General features: G+C 44.2%; 1 protein-coding gene across 4 annotated transcripts in view; it reads right to left on the bottom strand.

Annotated features, from left to right (window-relative positions):
- The window catches only part of TEAD1 (TEA domain transcription factor 1), a 274,521-nt gene extending 249,910 nt beyond the window's left edge, over nt 1–24,611 (bottom strand). For 2 of the 4 annotated variants that reach the window (XM_045162942.1, XM_045162940.1), the window contains exons 1-2: nt 24,185–24,322; nt 23,442–23,585 (exon numbers count right to left, since the gene is read on the bottom strand). The gene's annotated coding sequence lies outside the window, so the exon portion shown is untranslated. Of the gene's footprint in view, nt 1–23,441; nt 23,586–24,184 lie in introns of all 4 variants that reach the window. The other 2 variants (XM_045162943.1, XM_045162941.1) reach the window with 2 other exon arrangements.
- Nucleotides 24,612–26,149: the final 1,538 nt, after the last annotated feature.

Here is a 26,149-nt window from a genome sequence, read left to right as displayed (position 1 = left end):
TTTCAATCAAGCTGCTGCATTACCTAAATCTGCATGGCAAACCAGCCAGCAGAAAGGCCTACATAAGGCCTTGAAATGTTCCAGTCTAAAACACAGGTTCCCTGGAGGGTAACCCTTATTGTTCTGACCTAGTTAGTTCCCTCAAAACAGAATACAAACTGGAAAACTGGGTCCAGGGCAGCAGTCCTGCCTTGCAGACCAAGCAGAAGCCACGTGCTATCACTCTTGAGGCGGGCCTCTCCAGAGCACCACACAAGGCTTGTTTCCCAGCAAACTAGTCGGCCAGAGACCATTTGGTTTCAATTAACAGAAACCCACTCCCACTAACCTAAGGAAAAAAAAAAAAAAAAAACAACACATAAGAGTAGGGGAACGTGGGTTCATTATAAGGACAAGGGGTCTATCAAATGATCCCAAATCAGGAACTGCAGCCAGCCCTCATGGGAAATGGAAACCAGGAAATGGAAAACCATCCGGAAATGAGACTATTCCCAAGATCTCTCATCTCCTCCTCTGCACAACCACTTTGTTCCTTCCTCTCTGCAGAGCAGTTTTCATTCCATGCTTCTGTATACCCATGGGTCACACAGCGACTCCTCTGTTACCTTTTCCCAGAATTGTAGGGTGAGCATCAAAGACCAACTAGGATTGCTGTCTCAATCCCAAAATATTCAGGAGACAGAATTCAACTCAGCTTGGGTAAGACATCCCTCTTTGATCCAGACAGCAGAGAAAAGGTGGGAGAGCTGCTCTAACGATAGAGGATATCTACCTGTCCAGCGCAATTACAAAAAACAATTGAAATGACAACGGCTTCATGAACTTTGACTTTTGTTAAAACCACAAGGTTTTCCAAAGGTACCATCTTGTCTTATCATCACTCCAAGGAAGCACAGCTGTACAGCCAGATCCTCAAATAACAGATAAATGTCTTCTTTGTACTTTGCCTGTTGGTCGCTTGAGTCGGAGGAAAGAAAGCACTTTGTTGTTATCAAAAAGGAATTTATTTCTGGTTTCTCCTTTTCTCTTTAGAGGAGGGTTTTTGGCGGGAATCTTGCCTGGAAACGGCCGAACCTGGCCAATACACGGAAGTGCCCTTGAATCATGACTGTCAAGGTGGGGGAGAGAAGCAGTCATGGTAGAGAAACACACACACGGAACTAAAGCCTTCTGGGGCGGGCATACTAAAAATCATTTTTCACAGGAAGAATTTGTTCAGATTAAAGGTTAAGCAAGGCTCCTGCCTTACAAAAGCCTCTGGGTTTCTCATAAAGTAGACCCAAAGAGTCCATCAGTGGGGGGTCTATTGCACCTAGGGCAACAAACACATTCCTCCCAGATCATGGGCTGCTCTGTGTGGTTGCTAATAAGATAATCTGTTACAGGAGGCTTACAAATCCATTTACATTGATTTTAATTAATGAATCAATCCCTGGCCCTGAACAACTTGGTCCAGAGACGGTAAGCAATTCAAGCTTCAGTCTGCACTCCCAGCCTGAAAGCTACATTAAAAAGAAGTTAACTCTCAGATCAATGTAGGACAAATAAAAATAACTGGATTTGTATTTCTCACAACATAAGGAAAAAATCTCTTCCAAGTTTAGACAGTTACTCTTCACACATTAATAAGAGAAATATATTTCCAGTGGTTTCCTAACAGACTCACCTAGGACTAAGGGGGTTTTTTTGGACAAGCCTGAAATTTGGAAAACCAAAGTCAGATATTATGACTTTCAGTCTAACCTCTGAAATCAAAACGAGTCCAACTTGCTCAAAAGCTCATCAGAACCTCTTAACTCAGACTGAAGTTGAAGAGAGAATTACCCAAACACAAACTACAAATGACAAGAACAAAGTGGCACCCACCAGCCTGGCTGTGCTCTGAATTAGCCAGGCTTCATTAAGAAGGCAGGCAAACTTCTGCATTTCCTTTTACTTTAGCCTTTATAAAGGCTGAAATAGAATTTGACCTTTTTGAGCTATTGCCAGCTATGAATTGGAAACAAGCTCAAGTTAAAAGATGGCACCAAAAAGTGACTGCTCACGGTTTCATTTTTTTTTCTCTTTCCTCATGTTTTTCATAAGATTTGTCTATCCACTCTATTTTTAGTCTCCTATCAGAGCTTCCAATGATTCCATGTAAAACTGGCGGAAAAAAGTCTAGTTTCAGTCCCACTTTCTCAAATCCCCCCATCTAGGCAACACCAATTAACATCGGGGAAGAACATTAGCGTTGATAAATGAAAATGCATCACACTCACTTTGATTTTTTTTTTAAGACGGGAAAAGTCCATAAACTCACAAGCAAAGCATAAAAGCACCAGAGAGACACCAGAGTCTGTCCCCACTTGACAAGGCAGAGGAGGGGAAGCTGCTCATAAGAGAATAAACAAACACAGAACAGAGCACAGAGACCCATGACTTTGGGAGGCAGCATTTCACATTTCTCCCGTACTTTTTACACTACTTAATAAAAGAGTTATCAAATTGATTTTGAAGTCAGTAAGACTGGCCTGAAACACTGTAAAAGGAATTAAAAACACAAAAAAAAACCCTGTACATAAGGAAGTAAACTGCAAGCAAGATCAAGAGCCGGGCTAGAGCCGGGCGGGCTGGCACTCGCGTGTTCTCCCCTCCCTTCCTCTCTGTTCTGTCTCCCGACAAGGCAAACAAAACAAAAGCAGTGGATACTTCAGCTATACATATGGACTCCAGAGCTTTCTGCCCCTAACGTCTGCCTGCATGCCCTCAGGTCTGAGGACTCACTGGACCCTAACTAAAGCTCCCTGAAACATTCCCCGTGCATTTGTGGGGGCATCTTTTTGGACCAGCCAGCCGCCTTGCCTGGCCTGAGCTGTGCAGGGCAGGGTATGCCAATGCAGCCTGACATTCACAGCAAGACCACAAATAATAAACACTTTCAGTAAACTGACTCGAGTGTCTTTGTTCCTCAGACATACATCTTCCTACCGCTTTATAAAGGCAGGCAGCAGAACCTAACCACCAACTCGACTATAGCCAGGACTGGGAAAGGAAGTTATTGAAGCCTGGATTTCCTGCTTTTGCTTGTAGCCAAGAACTATGAGGCTTGTAGTGGTTTCAGGAACTGACTCATCTAATGATTCATGGATAAGATACTACTTTTAATATGTTTCTGACCCTAAGACTCAGGAACTTCAAAACCACTCTGAACCCATGCTTCACTCTTATTTACAAATGAATATTCACAGCAAAATAAACAGGAGTACAATGGCTAATGAAACAATGAAAATATCACACCCACAGCAGGAAAAGCAGAATGTGGACTTCACATTGGAAGCTGTGATCAAAAGCCTGATCTGTGGGCTGTGACTTGGTAGCACAAGTCTTGGGAAGCCAAACTTCCCAAAAGTGAAAAACAGGTGGGATAAGGTTTATTTTTAGATGTCATTCTCCTAGATGTAAAAATAGATTTAGCACGGCAATATTTTAATTTAGGCGCATCTGGAGCGGTGACTCGAAAAAACCAAAGTCGGAAAGCAGCGTGTAGTTCTAGATTTAACTGTTACAATTGCAAACCAGGGAGAGTTCAGGGTTAGCTGACCAGTGAGTAATAGGTAATAAAGGGCTCATGGTGGAACTCATTCTCTTAAATCATCCATTACAGGAAGACTGCAACTCAGTATTTCCACCCATCCTCTGACCAGACTTCTGTTTCCTCCACTAGAGACACACACACACACACACACACACACACACACACACACACACACACACACACACCCTCCCTGAAAAGCAAACCGCTCTCAAAGTTGTCGGGAGTTGGTACCTCTGACTGCTCCCCATGAAGTCCCTATAGATTCATTCATCATCAAGAAGTTCCCCTACAGGGACTTCCCTAGTGGTCCAGTGGCTAAGATTCCACACTCCTAAAGCAGGGGGCCCAGGTATGAGCCCTGGTCAGGAAACTAGAGCCCGCATAGTTTCCCCATAGGCCCATAGGCCGCAACTAAGACCTGGTGCAGCCAAATAAATAATTGAAAAAAAAAAAGTCCCACTTAAGGAAAAGCTTTCAAGCCTTCCTGGCCTATCAGCCCTTGGGTTTTCCCTGCCCCGGTCCTTCCCCTAAGGGCATTAAGATCAGGATGAGTTTCAGGGGTGCCTTTCAAACAATTTCAGGTTTCAACACAAGTCCAGTTGCCCAGTCACACAGAGGGAAGAGGGGAAAAAAAACAAAAATGGGAGAAAGGGATGAGGGGGTGGGGGGATGGAGTGCTGTGGGGGAAGGGGAGGGTGTGGGGCTGGAAGAAGCAGTAAGACCAGTTGACCAGGCAAGGCCAAAGTGCAAGGGCTGCCTGGCAGACACTACCCAGCTGGGCTCCTCCAGCAGATTTACTGACATGACGTCAGTGGCTCCAGTCCAGCTTTTTCTTTGGTAGCTTTTACATCTTGCCTCCTGAAGCCTCCACTGTGTTAGGAAGCCACAGGACCATAAAGAAAATTCCCTTTGTGAAACCAGTTTAACCTCAGGGCACGGAGGCCTGCCTGTGAATTACAGGACCCCTCGCCCTCTCTGTGTACCCCTGGAGGAAGAGGAAGGGAATAAGCCCCTACTCTACTGTACTTAATACAGACGAACCATTAAATGAAGCTTGGTGCTTTAAAAAAAAGGGGAGGGTGGGGGGCAGGGAGTGGGTGGGGGGTGAAGGAGGGGGAAGGTGGGAAGGGGTTGTGGTGGGGCAAGATGTTAAATGAGTATCCAAAATTTCACAGGACAGGATGCTGGTTAATTTCCCAGGATGTCATGAATGATGATATTTCAGTGCTAGTCACTTTGCTGCGAGGTTGTGTTGGCTGCACTGTGAATGCATTCGGCTTTGTTTCGCCACCAACAAAAAAAGTATTACTGAAGCTGAAACTCCAGGCCTAAATGGAACCTCTGAAGAGAGCACTGTAGATGTATTTAAAAATGAGATTTCTTTTTTCCCAGCCAAAGCGCATGTTCTGTGCTGCACCAGCGTTGGGCATCAAACAATTTCCAAAATGCCAGAGAGAAATTACTAAATTAGTAATGGAATTACAGATAGAATTACTAAAACATAGAAATGCCGATAGAAAGATAGAAATTACTAAAAATAAGTCTAACAGGAGACTCATGAAACAAAAAAACACTCATTTTAGACTTAAAGGCTTACTACTGTATTCCGACAACGGCAGCTAGTCCAACAATAGCTGTGTTCCATCTAGGACTCCAATAAACAAATCTGCCTAAAACTACACAGCTTTAAAATTTTTTAGCTCATAAAAATAATGTATTAGTGATAACTTCTTTAAATGAGTGAGAGATTAAATATATTCTATTTTAAACATTTCAGGAAAGAAAAGTACAAAACTTAATTCAACAAGCATTTATTCAAATACAGGCATGTAAAATCGACCCCAACAATATCATCAAAATATAGCCTGCAGTCTGAATGGCTCAGAGTGGTAATAAGACAAGGAATCTCTCACCTTCCGGTTATTTAAACAAGGTGCAGAACAAACCATCAGGGAGATAGGACTGAAGGCAATGATTAAAGTCTTCTGTGAAGCCTAAATTAATGTGAGCTCTGGCCTTCAACATGAGAGTCAAACCATGAACTGGCCTGGGGGAATTTTTCAGTTTGGTCTTTTTCTTAAGGGAGAAAAGGACAAGATGACAAGCCCAAGCACAGAAATGTAGAATGAGAGCCAAAGGAGCCAAGCATGAGATAAATGTGCAAAGAAAGATTTTACCATGAATCAAAAAGTTGACACAGTAGGTGGGATCCATTTTTGAAGGGGGTTAGGGGGTAATAGAGACCCTACCCAAGATGTAGCTCTGAAATAGCATTTCCTACCAAAAGGAATCAAAGCTCTGCAGAATTTGGTTCACTCTAAATCCAAGAATACACAAGAAGACACAGGACAGCAAGGAAGCTGCTATCTAAAACTGTAAGGGTCACATCAAAAGGATACAGGAGCCAACCAAAGATACTCCCCTGGCCCAAAGACTTTATAATGCGAGCATCGGTAAGAGGAAACTGGGCTTCCCCAGTAGCTCAGCAGTGAAGAATCTGCCTGCAATGCAGGAGACATGGGTTCAATCCCTGCATCAGGAAGATCCCCTGGAGGAGGGCATGGCAACCCACCCCAGTACTCTTGCCTGGAGAATCTCATGGACAGAGGAGCCTGGTGGGCTACAGTCCAAGGGGGCTGTAAACTGACCCCAACAATATCATCATGCATGCAAGAAGAAACTACAATGGAGTCAAAGCATCCAATAATTTAAAATCTACAACTGCATAATGATATTAAAAGAAACAAAAAAAGAAAACCACATACCTGCTTTTTCTGTGCAACCATATGCCAGATTAACCAAACAACTGATGACAGAACGTTTCCATGAGAGAATCTTGGCTAATAAATGAAGTAGGAACAAGAGGACTGGAATACGATCAGTTTACGAAGCCGGTGTGAAACAACAGATACAGGCACAGGTCATAAATCAGTGTCTAACCTCACAAAGAAAGAGACAACTGGACATCATGTGCCTCCTGGCAGATTACTAGTTATGAAATATTCCTGTCATAAAAAAACAAAAAAACCCCAAAACCTTGAACCTGAATCAGATCAAGTTTCTAGGTCTAAATTCCCATTTATAGGAGAGACTGAGGACAGTGGAGCAGGAAAAACACCACCAAGAGAATGCAACTGCATATTCCAGAATGAGAGAAACTCTACAAGAGAAACAAGGCTTTTTTCTAACAAATCACCTGTAAAGAGTGAAAAAAGAGGGACACAATCTTTAAAGAGTTTTAAGAAACAGAACAACTAAAGATAACCTTCAGTTCTGTCTGGACCCTGATTTAAACAAACCAACTAGGAGAAAACACTGATGAGTTGAACAAGGAAATGTAAAGCCGCACTAGACATTTTATATTAAGTAACCAGGATTAAAATGTTAGTGTCATGATATTGCAGTTTTGTTTTTGTTTTTCTTTTAATTTATTTGACCATGCTGGGTCTTCACTGTGGCATGTGGGATCCAGTTCCCTGAATAGGAATCGAACCCAGGCCCGCTGCATTGGGACTGTGGAGTATCAGCTAGTGGACCACCAGGAAGTGGTGTTTCTTAAACACCAACAGTTGGTCTTTCTTTAAAAGTCATAATTTTTAAAATATATACTGAAAACTTCACAAATAACATGGTATGACATTTTGGGATTTGTTTCAAAATAATATGTGGGAGAGGATGCTGGGATTTGAAAGAAACAAGAATGGCCATGGGTTGATAACTGTTGCTAAGTGATGATGGTCCAGGGTGGTTCACTGCCCTCTCCTCAAGTTTCACAACAAAAATTTTGAAAATCTAAAATAATAAAAATAATAAGATACTGTTCCTGTCTTTTTCCTTCAAAATAAGAGAAAGGTGCCAAAATAAGAGAAAGGAAGAGATACTTGGCACTCTTAATTCTTAGCCACCAGGTGATGGTAATCACAGCCATAACTATAATCAGCAGATAACTTTAATGGTACATTCTGCCAGGCAACATGCAAACCCTCAGCTAACTCTCACTATAACCCATGAGAAAGGCACTAGCATGTCCATTTTACAAGTGAGAAACTGGGGTTCAAAAAGAATAAAGAGGTTGCCCAGAAGCAAACAGGTAAGTGGAAGAAATGTGTGTAATTCCCAAGAATCAGAATGAGTTAAGCCTTTTCAAAACAGTAACTCTTAAGAGTGCCAGTAACTCTCTAAGCCAAGAGATCCAATGCTCTCAGTGAAAGAAGACAGCAAAATCAAGAAGTGGTGCTCTGCCGCTGACCATTTTTGGCGAAACCTAGGAAACTGAAGGGGCAGTCTCTTTAAGATTTCAAAATGATAACAGCAGAAGAGAAAGGGTGAAAAAACTGGACAGCATGTTTTGTGTCTCTGTGTGCGTGTGTGAAAATATGAAAGCAAAAGGGAAACTGTCTGAAGAGAGAAAAACAGAGCAGGAAATCCAGCAAGAAGAGAAGCTGGAAAAAAGCTTAAAACTAAACCCAGAGGAGGAAGATGGAAAAGCAAATAAATGAGAGTCTGTCAGACTGGTGTTCTGGATGGGACAAAACTCTCAGGTCTTGGACCGGGGACTGGAGGGCAGAGGAAGCAGGAAACGTCAGTATGGGTTGGGACAACCCGTGGAGAAGCCCACTGTGGGCTGTTCGTCATACTCTGTATATTTCACTTTATCTTAATATTTTCATTTTTCAGATAAAGAGACAGAGGCCCAGAGAGATTAAATCATCTTCCCCAAGACCTTATAGCCAATAAGCATAACTGGGACTGGGTCTGACTTCAAAGCCATGCTTTTAGGCTATGTTGCAAAATACATAAAGTGCTAGCGAGATCTACACCAAGTCAGGGAAACACCAAAATAGCCAAGAGCAGAAGTACCCAAAAGGCACTGGGTATATGACAGCTGTAAGAAGTGGGCAAACCAGTACAGGGAAGGAGGGGAAGACAGGAGCACAAGTCCTGGCCATCAGTGGCCCCGACCCCTTTTAGCCCAGAAATTAGTCTAATTCAGAGTTATGAGAATTAGGTGAACAAAAGTAAGACAGTATCAACCATCTCATAACCATCCCATAACCTTGGACTAAAAGCCAACCAAGATATCAAAGATGGGTAGCAACCCTACTAGCAATCCCATTTCAAAGTCCTTATTATCTATTTCAGAGACCTGATTTATTAAGGGCTTGGACTGCTTGGACTCCATGGACTGGAAGGAGATCCAAATTAGTCAATTCTAAAGGAAATCAACCCAGAATATTAACTGCAAGGACTGATGCTGAAACTGAACCTCCAATATTTTGGCCACCTGATAGGAAGAGCTGACTCATTAGAAAAAGACCCTGATGCTGGGAAAGATTGAAGGCAAGAGGAGAAGGGGACAACAGACAATGAGACGGTTGGATGGCGTCACCGACTCAACAGACATGAGTTTGAGCAAACTCTGGGAAGCAGTGGAGGACAGGGAAGCCTGGCGTGCTGCAGCTCATGGGGTTGCAATGAGTCGGGCCCAACTTAGCGACTGAACAACAACAACTGGACAGAGAGGTTAACTCCCTTTGCCCTTCTGCCCCTGCCACTGTCCATCACATTCCACAGGCTAAGACATAGTTTCCAGCTGGTCACCTGGGTGGGGAGGGGAGAGATTCACCTGTATCTCCCATGTTCCCAAGCAATCCCACTATCAAGAGGTCAAGTCAAGGTCATCTACCTAGCAACTCTACCCCTAGCATGAGGGTATTTCCACATCCAGGCTTCCAGGGTGGTAGAGGGGGCTAACTATCTCTGCCTGCAGGCTAGCTTCTGCAGCTCAACTGCAGAGCACATTCCAAAGAAAAACCAGATAAACTGGCAGGTCCAGGTCCAGAGCTCCAAACCAGACCTGCTTCTCCCCCCATGTCCCCAACAAGGAAATCAACCCAGCAGAATATTCACTGGAAGGCCTGATGCTGAAGCAGGGGTCGATAGAGGATGAAATGCTTGGATGGCATCACTGATTCAATGGACACGAGTCTGAGCAAGCTCAGGGAGATGGTGAAGGACAGCCTGGTTTGCTGCAGTCCATGGGACCACAAAGAGTCAGACACGACAGAGACTGAACAACAGAAGCCCAGGGAGCCAGGGGACAGGTTCCGCCCTTCTCCCCTCATCCCACCCCCAGGCTTTGAAGACTGACACTAAAAGGGAGAAAAGAATCTTGCCCCCTCTCAACATGAGGAGCCGGATCCCCGAGTAAAGGCTGGAGTGGGTCACATCCAACATTTACATGTTTGTTTTGAAAACATGGGTTAAATGGGCCATCAAGAACACAAAACAAAATAAAGCATTAAGTACTCTGCGCAAATACACCAGAAGAGTGCAAGTCTACTTTTGTTTCAGTGTCACAATCTATCTTAACAAATGCCACAAGTGCTTAATATGCAGTCTTTTGTTAGCCTGAAAGCTGTGGAGTCCGTGGGATCTAGGAACTGACATCAAATTTTGGCCCTGTTAATCTGGCTGTGTGACCTTGGGCAAGTTACTAACCCTCTCTGAGATTCACTTTCTTCAACCACAAATAAAGCTCTCAGGTTTATATAAGGTAATGTTGAAGAATGGGCTCAAGACAGAACCTGGCCTGTCAGCCTTCCTTTCTTATCCAAATTCTCCCAGGGTGGCCTGGGAATTAGCATAACTGAAAGAGTGAGAACAACTGAGTTGTGGAGTGAACTCAGCAGTACGGCTCCTCCTCCACAAAACCCCGATTTGGGTGGGGAATTTGGGGATGACTCAGATAACAACCGCTCCAGGACCTTTCGGCCTAAGGCTCTAACATTTTATCTCTTTAATCTACAGCTCAGCTCAAAAGTAGGCTGCAGTATCTTCCCAGAAAGGGAAAGCAAAGAGTTTTCGAGCGACTTCCCCAAGGTCACAGGAAGAGCCAAGTGAGGGGCTATCCAACCCTTACAGCTGGAAGTGGAGGGACCAAGATCGTAGCCCTGGAGGGACTCTCAAATGCCTTCTCCCAGTGAACTGCTCCAACGAAGAAACAGTTCTCCCAGTTCTCAATGGTGAAGGCCAGAAGCCATTCTTTCAAACTCAACACCTGCCCAAGTTACTGCCTAAAGCACATGATAAAATAACTAACTGAATAGTGTTGTCAAAAGAACCATCTGGAATTGAGCAGTGTCCTTACAATTATTTTTGGTTTTGGGCAAAGTTCTAAAATTTCTTAAATTTTTAAGATTCCACTCTGTCTTCTCTCTGTATCCACAGGTTCCAAATCCGAAGATTCAACTAACCTCAAATTGAAAAAATTTGAAAAAAAAATCCAGAAAGTTTACCAAAAACACACTTGAATTTGCCACAAGGTGGTAACTATTTACATTCAGTATAATATTTACACCCTATTGACAACTGCTTACGTAGTATTTACACTGTATCAGGTATTGTGCTGTGCTGTGTGTGTGCTCAGTAGTGTCTGACTCTTTTGAGACCTCGTGGAGGGTGGCACACCAGGCTTCTTTGTCCATGGAATTTCTCAGGCAAGAATACTGGAGGGGGTTGCCATTTCCAACTCCAGGGGATCTTCCCAACCCAGGGATCAAACCCAAGCCTCTTGTGTCTCCTGCATTAGGAGGTAGTCTCTTTACCACTGTGCCACCTGGGAAGTCTCTAGCAATCTAAAGAGATGATTTAAAGTATACTGGAAGATGTGTGTAGGCTAGATGCAAAAACCCTGCCATTTCCCACAGGGTTTTGGTATCTGCAAAGGTCCTAGAACCAGTTCCCTGTGGATACCCACTCCAGTGTGTTTGGGCACATCACAGGATGTCATTACACAGTCTCGCAAGGAACAAAGATGAGCAGGTCTGAAACTTAAGAGTGTCAAGAGCTCCAAGACTACAGTTTCTAAAATCTGTAATCTGAAATCCCCAAATTTCACACAGTACAAACCTGTCAGAATTCCACTGGGAAAAACTTCTGAACTTTGCAATTCCAAAAGGAAATGAAACAGAGCTGAATCATTCTTATGAATGATGAGACGCTTTTTTAAATTCGTTATGAATTGATCCACAGAATAGCAGAGGGTTTGAAACAATATGTTGAAACTAGTACAGGTTTATAACCAAAGTTGTTCTCTGAAATTCCCCTCTGCTGAAGCTCAGAAACAGCCTGGAACACTCCAAAAATAACACTGTTATGAGCTCAATACAGGGTACCACAGAAGTCTCCTGCTTGAGTTTTCTCTCTCTATTCTGCTTAATTGAAGGGAGTTAGCCAATTTCCTCATTAGCTCCTGTTAGTAGGATGATCATATGGTTTATCCTCCAAACTGGAACATCTTAAGAGTAAACGAGGGTACTATTAAAGATTGTGCCATGACAAGCAGAACAAACCAGGACCATGCCAGGCAAGAAGTTACACAGCCATGAAGAGCAGTAGAGAACAATCCTTTGGTAATATAAATTAATAAAACCACCACAGACAGTTATTATGACACTGTGCATCTGGTCAGAGGACACAGCAACAAAAAAGCCCAAGGTAAAATTATAAAAAAAAAAAAAAAAAAATGGCAGAGCACAGCCTGAAACTTGAAGTATAAATTAATCTATATCCCTATCTTAAATCAACTTACAAATCAGATTCACGACTTGACTTGTGGCCTCACATGCCTTCCAGGTCTCTTTCCCTTGTGATCTCCTAGTTTACTTATCCTCTAGCATTTAGTTCACAGATGTTTAAACTGTAAGCCATACGGGTGGTTAACATGGTCAACATTTATCATTAAGAAGCGAGTCATCCCTCAACACTGAAGTTATACTTTCGTAAGTAAAAAAATTTTCCACTGTAGATAGTTCTAACGGATACCTTTAGGCTCCACACTAACACCAGTAAAGTAAAAGAGATATAAACTCTTATTAAGTCATCGCTCTGAATATCAATCTTAATTAATTGACCAGTAAAACAAATGGACTCACCACATAAGGAATTCTGGGAGCACTGTGCTTTACCTTCTTCTATGAGATATAATTCACACATCCTTTTTTTTTTCTTTTTTTTAATATAAATTTATTTATTTTAATTGGAGGCTAATTACTTTACAATATTGTATTGGTTTTGCCATACATCAACATGCATCCGCCACGGGTGTACACATGTTCCCCATCCTGAACCCCCCTCTCCCACCTCCCTCCTCCTACCATCCCTCTGGGTCATCCCAGTGCACCAGCCCCGAGCATCCTGTATCATGCGTCGAACCTGGACTGGAGATTCGTTTCACATATGATATTATACATGTTTCAATGCCATTCTCCCAAATCATCCCACCGTCGCCCTCTCCCACAGAGTCCAAAAGACTGTTCTATACATCTGTGTCTCTTTTGCTGTCTCGCATACAGGGTTATCGTTACCATCTTTCTAAATTCCACACACATCCTTTTAAAAGTTTAATTCAGTGACTTTTAATAGATTCACAGGTTGTAAACCATTGTTTTTAAATCTTTCTCCCCTGCCTCTAAAAGCCTTTATTGCCAATTTATCTTATCTCTCCTAACAATTGTTAATTTTTAATTTAAACTAGGAAACCAGATTAACACACAGTTCTATGTACCCTGGTTGACTACAGCAGAAGACAAAACTGCACATGGTCTTCAGCCCAGGTCAACACAAGGCAGTCTTAACAGCTCAGACCTGTCACTGGGAGTGGCCCCGATCTGAAAACACGGGAACAGAGACACGCCCTGAAGTGTAGTTGGCTGTCAAGTGCAGCAAGACCAGCTTAGGGCCTCTGGCTTTGAAAACACAGGTTTTCAGCTTTCAAATCCACCAGTTTTCAGAAAAGATTCAGCTCATGTACCAGGAAGTACCTGGGTACTAACTCAAGTAGACAGTCATCTTGGGTTAATAAACATTCTCTTAAATATGCAACTGGCAAAGGCTCAGTCTGCCATTCACACACGAGTATGAATCATTATTTGAATTACATTTAAGGCCTAAACAAAGGAATCTGATGAGAGGGGCAAAGATTTAACTCCAGAGCCTTGCATACTTTCAGGAACAAGATAATTTGATAGCAGTCATACCTGTTTCTGCTTTCCTAATGGAAATCAACCCTGAATACTCATTAGAAGGACTGATGCTCAAGTTGAAGCTCCAATACTTTGGCCACCTGATGTGAAGAGTTTACTCACTGGGAAACACCCTGATGCTGGGAAAGACTGAGGGCAGGAGGAGAAGGGGGCAACAGAGGATGAGATGGTTCGATGGCATCACCGACTCAATGGACATGAGTTTGAGCAAGCTCCAGGAGACAGTGAAGGACAGGGAAGCCTGGTATGCTACAGTCCATGGGGTTACAAAGAGTCGAACATAATTTAGTGACTGAACAACAAAAACACATGTAGCTCCAGCCTACTGAGATAACTCTTATGTACACCCATCACAGCCCTTCAAAATAGTTAACACCAGCCCACTTTCCAGATGAGAACTGAGGGCAAAGAGGGCAGCAAAGGTTGGGGAGGCACCTGTCTGCCTCTTGTTCTCTCATCTCACACTTAGAGCTGAAGCCTTCAGAACTCTAACAGGGATTCCTCAAAGGCTCCACCAGCAGGTCCAGGGCCCTGAAAATAGCTACTCTACCAAAAGACAAGTTCCATACAACCACCTAGGGGAAAAACTTTTAGAACCCAGTCCCAAAGTCAGGAGAGTGGCCTCCATGCCAGAATCTAAGGAAGACATTTCCTTTTGAGTGGATGAAGGCGTACCCTGCCACCCACCTTTAGAAGTTCGCACTACCACTTGGCAAGGAATAGCCTCAAATATTACGTATTTACTGATGGATTTCCTCTACTTTTATGAATAGAGGAAGTGTGGTTCAAAGAGATTAATAGTCTCAGACTTGATGGGATGCCTCAGCCTCTCCTGGATCTCAATCATTCGCCTGAGACCGTAAGTCTGGCTCTTCGTAGCAACTGCTCCAGCCTCGGGTGTTCTTCAAGAGTCAATGCCCAGGCTGACCTGGCAGGAAATCCAGGAAGACCTGGTATACAAGATAGCATGTGAAGTTGCTGTTTACTGAGCATTTATTAAGTGTCAGGCACACAGGAGGCATTCTATTAAAATTTACCGATGGCAACACCGAGGCTCAGAGAGGAAGTAATTTGTCCAAGGACATAGGACAAGTGTGGCTGAGCCAAGACTCCAACTGAGGTGTGTCCAACTCCAAACCTGTGTTTTTAAACACAGGTACGTTATTATCTCGCCTTTTTCGAAACCAGAATCAGGAAGCTTCCAGCTCCCCACAACTAGTCCCCTCCCTCCCTTTTGCTTCTTTCATTAACTGAACATAATGAAGTTTTAGATCCTATACCAGCTCACAACTGGCAATGAACTGTCTGTATTACTATTTGAGAGTTGCGTTCATTACTCTGGAGGCTATTTGCGGCAGGGGCAGGGTTGGGGAGGGTGTTTATTTAACAACTGGGTCCCACTCTAATCCCAAAATGGTATCTGGCAAAAAAAAATTTTTTTTTTAAATTTTAAAAAAACCTTCCCTTCAAGGCCTAGTTGCAACATAACTTCCTCTGCAAAGCTTTCCTCATTCCCCACCACTGAGCATACACAGCTCTCTGGCTATATCATGAGTAATGAACACAACCCTCAAACAGTAATACAGAAGGTTCATTGCCAGTCATGAGGTGGTATAGATCTAAAACTTGATTACAATCAAGTTTCCCCATTGGATATTTTTTCCCTTTATTTTGATATTTGATAAACACATGTTCCTAAAAACTACAAATGTGTAAAAATGAACGCATCTCCCCGTCCCAATCTACTCCCTCAAACCAACCCATCAATAATATATAATCTCCCACATCCTTTTGGATAGAGATGCAAACATGTTTCATGAATATTTCATCAACTCAAGACACCAGTGACTGTTAAAGGCAGTATGATTTTATTTCTAAGAAATATTGTTGTGAAACACCTTGCCAGAGCACCGCCTTCTGACTTAAAAATTGTATTTTATACGTATTGAAACATTATCATATGTCAGTCTTATGCAGGCATAAAAAGGAAACTATAAACAAACTACAGTGGGTTAGATAATACTAAACTTCTCGGAGAGATCAACACCCATGCCTTTCCACACACTGCTGCCCTCTGTGCCAACAAGAGAACTGGCGACATCAAGAGCATTCTTAGGAATGCTTGGCTACCGACTTTGGAATTTTCTTCCTCTCCACTGCACTTGTTCTGCAGGCTGTGATGAGTGTACGCAACCACGTCATGGGTCATGACCACCACTTGGCCAGCCGTGATTGTAGGATGCATCCCAATTTTGGAAACATTCAAGTAAGGGGGAAAAAATTTCACCTTGGGACTCTTGAAATACGAAATACACAGCTTCCCCAGTGGACTGTGATCTCTTTAATCTCTTCACATGCCTGTTTTCGTTGCTAAGTTGGAAGCTCTGCAGGGGTGTTTTACTGATAGTCATTCACTGACCACCCTTGGCTGGATCACCAGATCCCAGGCAAATGGTAGTACCTACAAAGGTTTCAATGTAACACTTCTATGCAAAGCTGGGACCAGCTGGATTTTAAGTGCCTAAGGTGGAGGGAAGAGAGAAGAATAAAAAACTGAGGATGGTTCACCAGCAGCAAAGCCATGTTCATCTCTGGGATGCTGTCACGATCAGCCTTCCTATGCCCTTATTCTGCAGTATCAAGGGGGACCATGTAAGACCCTCTATGAACATCCCCACTACTCAAACATGAAAACTACCTCTGCAAACAGTCAGGCAAGAATTAGTCCTTAAATCCCTTGCCAAGGAGCCTGACGCTCACCTCTATAATCACATCTGGAAACAAGTGCTACCTTACCAGAGGGTAACAGATGCGTACTGAGCACAAAAAAGGTAATTCTGCTCATCATCTCTCTTGCACATTTCTGTGTAGTCATATCTTTAAAACTAACAAGATCTTAGCGAATTCCATGAAGAGTTAGTATACGCTCTTAGGTACATCACCTCACAAACACAGGAAAAAGCCCATTTAGAGTTAGGAGGCATGGGCAAATTTAGCCTGATTCCATCTGAAGGTAAAAATTAGAATACCTAGAATACCTAATTCTCAACCAGATATTTCCCAATAATTCTCAGTATCTGAGGTCTCTTAGAAATATAAAAACACTGCACCTCTCCCACCCTCCTAAGGCCCCAGGGCTGATAACCCAGTCTGTGGAAAGCTCCACAGAGGCTGTGATGCACGTGTTCAGGTGGGAACCACTGGTGAGGCAGAAGCTCCCGGGGACAGGAATGGAAAGAGGCTGCCCTGGGTTTGAGTCAGAACCATCCTGAATTAGCCAGGTAAACAGATCTGTGTTCCGAGAACTAGAAATCCCAAAGTCAAAAGGTGAGAGGCCTGGAAGGGAGAATGAGAGTGTTCAGGAAGGCTGGGTAAGGAAAGAGACACAGTCTTACCCTGGCCCCCCCAGTGCCTGGCATACATTAGGGACACAGATATTTGCTGAATGAGATTCATGCGGGTGATAAACACATAGTCATGCACATCATGTAATTTCCACTAATATACCTACTGTGTGCAGAATTCTTGAAATGGCCCCAGCAACTCAAGGCAGGAGTCCCCCTGTGGATTCACCAGCCGCAGAGATTCTACTTTTGGCTCAGATTCAATGGACATCTGAGTAGAGATGTTCTAGAAGCATCTCCCTCTTTAAGAATTCCTAGTCATAAAGAAAGCTGCTTTTTGCCTCCAAATCACAGATAACTCTTCCTCTGAAATCACTTTCACACTTGATTTTTTTATTGGCATATAGTTGCTTTACAATGTTGTGTTAGATTCTGCTGTACAGCAAAGTGACTCAGCTATACATATACATATATCTCCTCTTTTTTAGATTTCTTTCCCATGTACTCGATGATAAGGTAAAATGCAAAGATGGAAGAAAATTAAGGAAGTATTTTTAATGAACAAAAAAACTAGAAACATTTTGTCAAAGTAAGAACCATGCTGGTCTTATCCTCCCAACTATTTACAACCAAAGCAAATTTTGAATTACAGGAATTTCTTGACTCTACCAGTATGAAACGCTATTATATAGCTTGTTTTCTGTTTTCCTTTCAATGAAAATACCTGATGAGGTCTTCTAAGTATTCCAGATTTCAAGACAGGGTTGAGGGTTCCCTCAGATGATGGAGCCCTTTCTAACTCTAACCACTATTGTCTCCCAAAAGCTTTGAAATGAAAAGGCAGTGAAGGAAAAAGGGCTGAAAGAGATTCCACCAAAGGAAGCATCAGCTCACAGACGTTTCAATGGTTTTGAAATCAGTTAGCCCCCAAGACACCCCCAGCCATGGTGATGGGTGATCTGAAAATGAAGCATATCAAAATGCTATTGATGAGCTAAATTAGCAGACAGCTTATCTGAGGCCCACATCCGCCATATGGTGCCCCAACTTCTGCCGCCTGTTGCTGCCCTAACAACAGGCACGCCTACCCAGAAGGCACCGTCGGACAGAAACCCAGCAGCAGCGGCATGTGGGGCGGCTACTGTGTTTACATTTTATTTTGTGCTATTAGCTACGTGCCTCTCCCTATCCCAGGAGTGACTTGAAACACACACACACACACATTCAATGTCAGAGATCCAAGTTACCTGCAGGACACATGTGTGCACACTGCATGTGTGCGCGTGTGTGGGTATATATCAGGTGAACAGAGAGAAAACCAGATGTCAACTTCAGAAACGGAGCTGCCTGATGGGGGAGGGCGAGCCAGGCCAGCTCCTAGCTAGAGCTGCAAGCAGACAATGCGCTTTTCTCCAAACACTCAGGCGGGCAGGCCTCAGGGAGTGGCTATTTAAAACACTTGGCTCCTTTTATTTCACCACCAGGGAAGTGAATCCGGCTCTTAAGTGCCAGAGCAAATGAAGTCATTTGGTTTCCGTGGGCTCCCTTTGCATTTCAGCAGCAGAAATCAGACTGGATGCAAGTCGGAAGGTCCAGCTGAAGTTGTTCTTACTTCCAATTAAAATTGATTCCACAGAGGATTTGGCACCTGGGCTTCATTAACTTTTTTTTTTTTGAAAAGACACTAAGGTCATGGAAAATATAAAGGACATTGGACACTGGAATGAATACTGTCAAAGATGACCCCTTTCACAAAATGCCATCAAGTATGACCACATAAAGGACCTTCTAAAGGCTTGGTTGGTATAAAAGGTTAACAGTGATTTTTGTCAAAAGAATTTATAAGATTTCTGCCTTTCTTTCTTTCTATTCTCTCAAAAGAAAGTTTGTCTTTGCAGAGATTATATCATTGATGTAATAAAATATCTACTTAGTTAATTTTCTATCAGAAAAAGACATTGGTTTCCAAAGAAAACTCAACAGCATATAGCATCTGGTTATGCAAAAATACCCAAGATGCAGGTTTGGATACAGTACAAAGCCAAAAAAAAGGTCTCTTTCCTAATATTCAGATCTAATTAACTATTATACAAAGCCACTCATTTCATCCCCCCAATTAACCACACCTAAGCAGACAACATTCTTGGATGAACTTTTCAAAATTTCTTAAACGTTCTCAGTTTAAAAAAAAAAATCTCCTTTCAAGTTAAATTGAGATTGCACTTGAACTCCATCCAAGAGCAGAGCTGAACTGAATTATGATAATTAGAAAGCTGTGCCTATAAAAAAGCAGCACAGTTCATGCATTTTTTTTTAAAAGTTCATGCCAGAGAATATAAGTTCAATATGTTCTCACATAATTAACAGTTCCCACCATTAGCAGCAGTTTTTCAGTTTATATATCAGTAAAAACAACAGCACCCGCCATTGTTGTATCTGCCCCAGCAATACTGTTTCAGTCACTTGACATATACATCTAAACCTGTCAGATGCTCCAAAGCAACCAGAATTTCCCAACGGAAACAATGGTGGTGCTTAACTTGTTCATCAATACTTACTTTTTCTTTTAAACCCCTTTTCCAATTCTGGGCCCAGCTCCTCAAACTAAAACTACTAGTGAAATCCAATGACAGAGCCTTAAAAACTTATGTGAAAAGGGCAGGAAGCATTGCATCAGGATGGTAAATACTTGGGGGGTGGGGGCCAGTAATACCACCAGGACAGAGCCTTCCTCTCTGCGCCTGCCATAAAACTAGAAAAGACGGCCTCTTAGGAACTCCCCCCACCCCTTATCCAATCAGAAGAGAGACTAGTGGTTTCACAGTTAGCCAGGCAGGACTCCCAGACTATGGAAAGTATTTTCTGTGAATCCTCCCAACCATGCAAAAAGCCAGTGGACAAAAGGAGAACTTAAGAGCTGAAAGCGACCCACCCAGTAAGAAACACTGTCCTGAAAGCCCACTCTTCAGGGCATCCCATTTGCTTTGACTAAAATAAAAATACACATTTCAAAATTCTCTTATGCTGCGCCACTACAAAGCCCTAATGTATCTTAAGAAACGGTTGGATTTCCACTGAGTTCAAACTTGGGAGTGTGTCGAGGAAGATTATGATGACAATCTTACAGACTGAAAACTCGCAACTGTCCACAGCTTTGAAACAAAACTATGTAAAAACCTACACAAAAATACTCCAGATATTCAAATCCAAATATTCTAGCATTCCACAAACTATCCCAGAATAGGGACGCCCCCAAACATCCTTGATTTCAGAAGTATTCAATAATTGCAATACAAGGGGGTCAAAATTGGCATTGGTATCTGTCAAAAAGGCCAACTCTGAAACATTAAGGTGCTTACTATGGATCTGAATTACTTGATTTTATCACCTTTGTGAACAAGAAACTAAAATACATCATAGATACTGTTCAAACATGATTTGCGATCTAATTTAAACACCACAGGGTAATCTGTGGCTTCTACAGATAAAATAAGAAAAAGCGCCACGCAGCTGTAAGAGATTACGCCAGTCACCGGTCAGTCCCCCAATAGCCCAGCAGCACAGCCGGAGTCTGTCAAAGGGCAGTAAGCTTACAATACACTTTGCTTGCCGAGTTCAGAAGTAGGACATTCGCACTTTGCAGTTCCAGTCACTGAACTCGAAAGAGGAAGCTGTAATGCCCGCATTTATCAACAGAAAGGTGGGCTCTGATTTCGTTGCAGTTTTACAAAGAAAGCTGGACACTCCCTCTGGCCAGTATTCTTCAGTCTTTGGGGAAAAAAAACCCAAAAGTTTTTATCACTGAACAGATCCAACCTCTAAGCACAGCTTTCACTCCGCAGTATTTTTCCTCTCCTTTCGCAATCTCTTTATTGAAAACAAGATAAAATGCCTAAAATACAAGCTTAAAAGTGTTATCTACACACTGGTTGTATGTGAGCACAATCATTTTCCATACATGGGATCATACAGGCAGTTATTTGCATCAACCTTTTGAATGATAAGACACCACAATGATCATTGCAGGCAGTTTAATTATGCTCATGATTAATACATAATAACACAAGAAATTAGAGAGAAGAGTAATCCCAAAGACGCACAAACTCCTGTCCCACCACCATGTATAACAGATCAATCCATTTCAGAAGCAAGAAACTTAAAATATTGTTAATGGCACAGATCATTCCTTCAAAGGCCTATCTAACATCTGAGATCTACATTTTCTAACTGTCCCCATCACACATTTTCCCACTGAAAATGTGACAACAAATATGATCTAGATCCCCATGATAGACTACAAGTATATTCCGCCAAATTTTCCCATTAAGAAATGCCCTCTTAAACTTGCTGTCCAGTATTGTCAAAACCAGCAAAATTCAGAATTGTTTGTTAATGACTGAAACTAAAGCAGCAAAATACCCGAACATTTTTTTCCCTATGACTTGCTTGTCCTTTCTCTTTAAAAAAAAAACCAAAAAACCTGAGGGTACCAGTGCCCAAAGTGTGTATGTGAACATATTCTTTCTATATAAAGCAAAAGAGAGGGAGGGGCAGAGGAGAGGAAAGGAGGAAGCTGACTTTCCCCAGGCTGCCCCCTCAAGCCCACCACCAGCAGCTCTTAAGTATTAGTACACTGCTGGGGTCTAGGTACACACTGTACCATAAAGCAAGGAAGCACCTCTCCATGAGAAATTCAGTTCAGTCTGACTCAAATTAAGATACCATGTCCTCTTTCTTTAAATTAAATTTCATTAAGTATATGCCATGGTGAGTCCTGGTTTATGTTTTGGGAAAAGAAGCAAAAAAAAAAAAAAAAAAAATTCTCCAATAATCTCTCTCAGGCATGTTCCCTGAATGGAGTCCTATTTGTTACTTCATAAAAGATCACAAAGAGGAGGAATCGACACAAAAATTCTTTCCTTTAATAGTTTTTTACTCTTAAGTGTCAAGGCAAAGTGTCACACTGGTTTTATTTCAAACTTGTAAAGAGAAAGAGGGAGAAAGAAGGTAGTCTGATATTCTCCTCAAACTGTGAACTAAATAGTACTTAATCATTAAAGTAAAAATAAAATGGTCTACATTGGCACTTTTATACCATCGGCAAGAACCAGTAATGGATACAGCTTATCAGCTCATTATTTTACACTAACAACAAAAGAATTATAAACTTGGTCCAAAACCTGAAACCTGAAAGTCCAACACAGAGTTGCACATACAAAGAAACACTAAACAAAAATATCTGTGACCATTTATGGAAATAGTGAAATTAGAAAAAAATCAGCCTTTTCCCTAAAAAACAATCAACAATTCAAAACCTCACGGTTGACAAAGGTTCAACTAATACATTTGTCTTTTCAGAGCGACTTTGTAATTAGTTCTACTGTTTCCTTCTAAAAAGGAAAGATTCTTACCAAAGTTGGATCTAAGTCTGGCCCTTACAAGCATTCAGATGAGCTTGGTGCTCATAGTTTCTGCTATTTACAGAAGGGCACAAGCCCAACAGTGAAAGGATGAAGCACTGGGCAAAGCCTGACGTCTGTTCCTCAACCACCTCACAGTACCCTGGCAGAGAAGCCCCCGTGCACAAGACACCAACCAAGATTGATTGCAAAGTGCAGAGAACGGAGCCCACTCCCTGATCTGAATCTGCAGTGGGATCACATCTTCCTGAAGGGATGTGTCTATTCAGGTAACCTCCTGCAGGCACCCAGCACACCACAAGCCATCAGACCACCTAAACTTCCATAAACAATCAAGGGAAAGGGTGGGGAGGAAGAAACATGTGGGTTGGTTGTCCTGAAGAACTAGACAAGTGTTCTACTCATTGTACTATCTGTAACATTTTTAAAATACATATATATATATATTTAAAACTCTTTTGAAAGCTGATAGGTCTTACAGACCTTTCTGTTCCAAGACCTGGGCTTCCTCCAAGGCACTGTTATTAAAACTCGGCCTTTTTACATGACCCGCTCCTGGAACATCATCTGTCTCTAACTTTTCAGGGCTTAGTGAAGTCAATTTTCATTTCTGCAAATCACAGGCAGCCACTTGCTTCTGAGAAGTTAACAAGCCTCCTGAGAAATGCTAATGGCTGGTATTTCATTGTTTCATAAATATTTTTATACAGTGACAGCATTCACTTTTAAATAAATCTTTTAAAACAATTAAAAAGCCAAGAAAATTAGGATCTGGATTTTATTTTCGTGGGAGAAAAAGAAGGGAGGTGTGAAGCCCTCCATTGTCTTCAATTCATTTAAAACGCTGCTCCGGTCTAAAAAAAAAAAAATACAAACATTAAAAGAAAAAAAAAAGGAAACTCATAGAAGTTGAACTTTCTTTAAAGCGGGCCTGTGGACTTTAGAACAAAACAAATGTTGCTGCTACGAACAAAGAGAAGAAATGCACTGATTTTCTCCCCTCTGGGGATCATTTCTCTTCCAATAAACAAACAAATCCCCCAGTATTTCCTACCGAAGGGAAGTTTTCCAGGGAGAGTCTCCTCCAGGATTTGGTGGTAACTGCGACTCAGTCTTTTTTGGACACAATGTTTCTGCTGACTCCTGAAAATTTTCCACTTGAATGTGCAATGAAGCGGCGGCGGCGGCAGCAACAGTCCTGGAGAAGCGGCAAAGACGACCGTGCCTCCTTTCATCTTTGAGAAGAAGGAGCGAAACCCCCGCCAGCAGCACAAGTCGGCGCAGCCCCCGGGCCGGCCTCGGGGGACCCCGGCGCCTGGGGCGGCAGGGGAGGCGCGGCGGGGGGGATCGGGCCGGCTTCGGGCTCCCAGGCGGCGCCGGCGGCTCTCCCCGCCCGCGCTCGCTCCGAACTTCTGACTTCTCCCAGAAAAACGTGGAAACTGCCCGAGGGTGTGTGCGTGTGCGCGCCGGCAGGCGGACGGGCGCAAGAGGGGGGCGCGGGGGGCGCGGCGCGGCCGGCCCGGCGCCTGCAAGGCCGCCTGTTGCCGCGCGGGCTCCGCTGCGCGCGGCCCAACTTGGCGTCCCGGCAACTCCCGCGGCGGCGCCCGGCCGCTCACCTTGAAGGAGCGCGGGGAGGCGGGCGCGGGGGCCCGGCCCCGGCCCTCCGCGTGCCCGCTCCTCTGCCCGCCCGCCGCACACAAAGCAGACTCCGGAGAGAAAGAACGGACAGGGCCGGCCCCCGCCCCCGGCGCCCCGCGCGCCCCCCGCACCCAGCATCAGCCCCGCGCGCCAACTTACCTCGGCGAAGGGAGCCGCCGCAGCGCCTGGCGAGTCCGAGGCAAACTTCGGCGCCGCTTCCCCCGCCTTCAGCTCGGAGCCCGGCTCCCTCCCCGATTCCCGATCCCCGGGCTGGGCCACCCCACCCCTGCCTAGCACCGCTCCTGCCCCGGGGCCGGCTGGACGAACTGGGCTCCTGCCCGCGGCTCCGGGCAAAGGTGGACGGGGTGGGGGGGATTCACTGCATGGCCTGTCCCCGAACGCGGCCGCCCCGAGCCCGGGCCCCGCCGCGCGGACTGGCCCGCAGGGTGGAAGCGAGTCTGCAAAGTGCTTGATGGGCGCCCGCGGCGGGCGGCGGGGCCGCGGCGGCGGCTGCAGAGGCTCGGCTCGGCTCGGGCGGCGCGGCACGGCGCGAGCGATGCTAAGAATGTTCGGAATGAGGACAGGAATGAAATGAACGCCAGGACCGAACTCGCTCCGGAGGGGTGGGGCCTCGGTGACGTCATGCGGCCTGCCGCCCGGGGGCGGGGCGGGGCCTGCCGCCGCCGGTGACGTCATGGGGATTCGGGGCGGGCCCGGCTGGGCAGCCTAGCCGTTGGGGCGCGGGCGGGCTCCCTCCCGAGGGGCGGCGGGGCGGAGTCTCGCGCCCACGGGGGAGCGGGGCGCGCGCGGGAGCCGCCCTGCCCCTTCCCGGCGCGGGCTCCGGGCTTTGTCCCGAGCTGGGCGGGGCGGACCAGGGCGGGGAGGGCGCCTCTGAGGTGGCTGCGGCGCGCGGAGAGCTCTGGAATCCTGGGTTCCCTCCTCCGGGCGGGCGCCGAGACCGGAGCTGCGCGCGTCGCGCCGGCCCTGCCTCAGTTTCCCTGTTCCCGGGCGCGGAAGCTCGCGCGGCCGCCTGGAGCACTCCTGAACTCGCGGAAGTCTGCAAGTGCGGGCAAGAGAAGTTTCTGTTCTGAAAATTCACGTCGTTGTTCTCAAGCGCGGTGGACGCCTTCTCGGGGCCGGATTCCCAGCCTGCCATGACTTCCCCTCTTTTCCACTTTACAAAAGTTCAGGGCTCTCATTCAAGTCGAAATCAGACCTACTGTTCGGAAGGGAAACCTTTAGCATAGCAAAGAAAAGAGAACTGCGGAGTTCGTAATAATCCTGCCCTGCTAACACGGTTTCCTCCGAGTCGCTCAAGAAATCGAGTTCACTCATCCCTGCGAGTTGTACTTTTCGAAAGCAATGGGTCAGGTAAAAACTCCCAAAATTTTTAAAGGCTACCTCCGACAGTTTCACGTCACTTTTTTTTTTTTTTTTTTTTGCGTGGGGGGAGGAGTAAACTTCATTTACACATAGAATAACTTTAACCCTACCTTTCGAAGTACTGACGCTAAAGTGACATAGCAGACGCCGTGGATAAAATCAGAAAACACCTGGATAAAGCTGAGCTACTGTGGCAGAACTGTCTAAAGTTTGGGGGTAATTGGTAACCGACAGTTTCGCTAAGATCAAAGTAGCAAAGCAATCCTGTCCTGTTGATTTCTTTCCTTGGGGCACTTTGCTGTCCTTTTTAGTTGGGGCCACCAGCATACATAATACCGCCTGTTTTGTGCCCCCCAGGAGGCCCCGTAAATATGGGTAACTGAGAGAAGCGGAATGTGACTGGAGACAGCACATTTTCTACAAACCATAGCTTCTACTAGCGCGTTTTTAATTGAAATTTTTGTATAGAGAATTGAATGCAGTTGTAAAAAATAACAATATAGAGAAAACCTTTGTTCACTTTGCCCATTTCTCTCACCAATGGTAATGTCTTAACTGTAATATGACAATGGGAATATTAACGTTGATACAATCCGCCGCATCTTATATACATTTCCCTTCTTGTACTCATTTGTGTGTGCCACAGTCGGGATATTGAGATTGATACAATCCACCGCATCTTATACACGTTTCCCATTTTACTTGTACTCATTTTTGTGTGCCTGTATTTAGTTCAATACA

Source organism: Bubalus bubalis, chromosome 16 (assembly GCF_019923935.1).
Source record: "Bubalus bubalis isolate 160015118507 breed Murrah chromosome 16, NDDB_SH_1, whole genome shotgun sequence".
Taxonomy (NCBI): Eukaryota; Metazoa; Chordata; class Mammalia; order Artiodactyla; family Bovidae; genus Bubalus; species Bubalus bubalis.
Note: the sequence above shows the minus strand (reverse complement) of the source record. Positions and strands in the feature narration are given on the sequence as shown.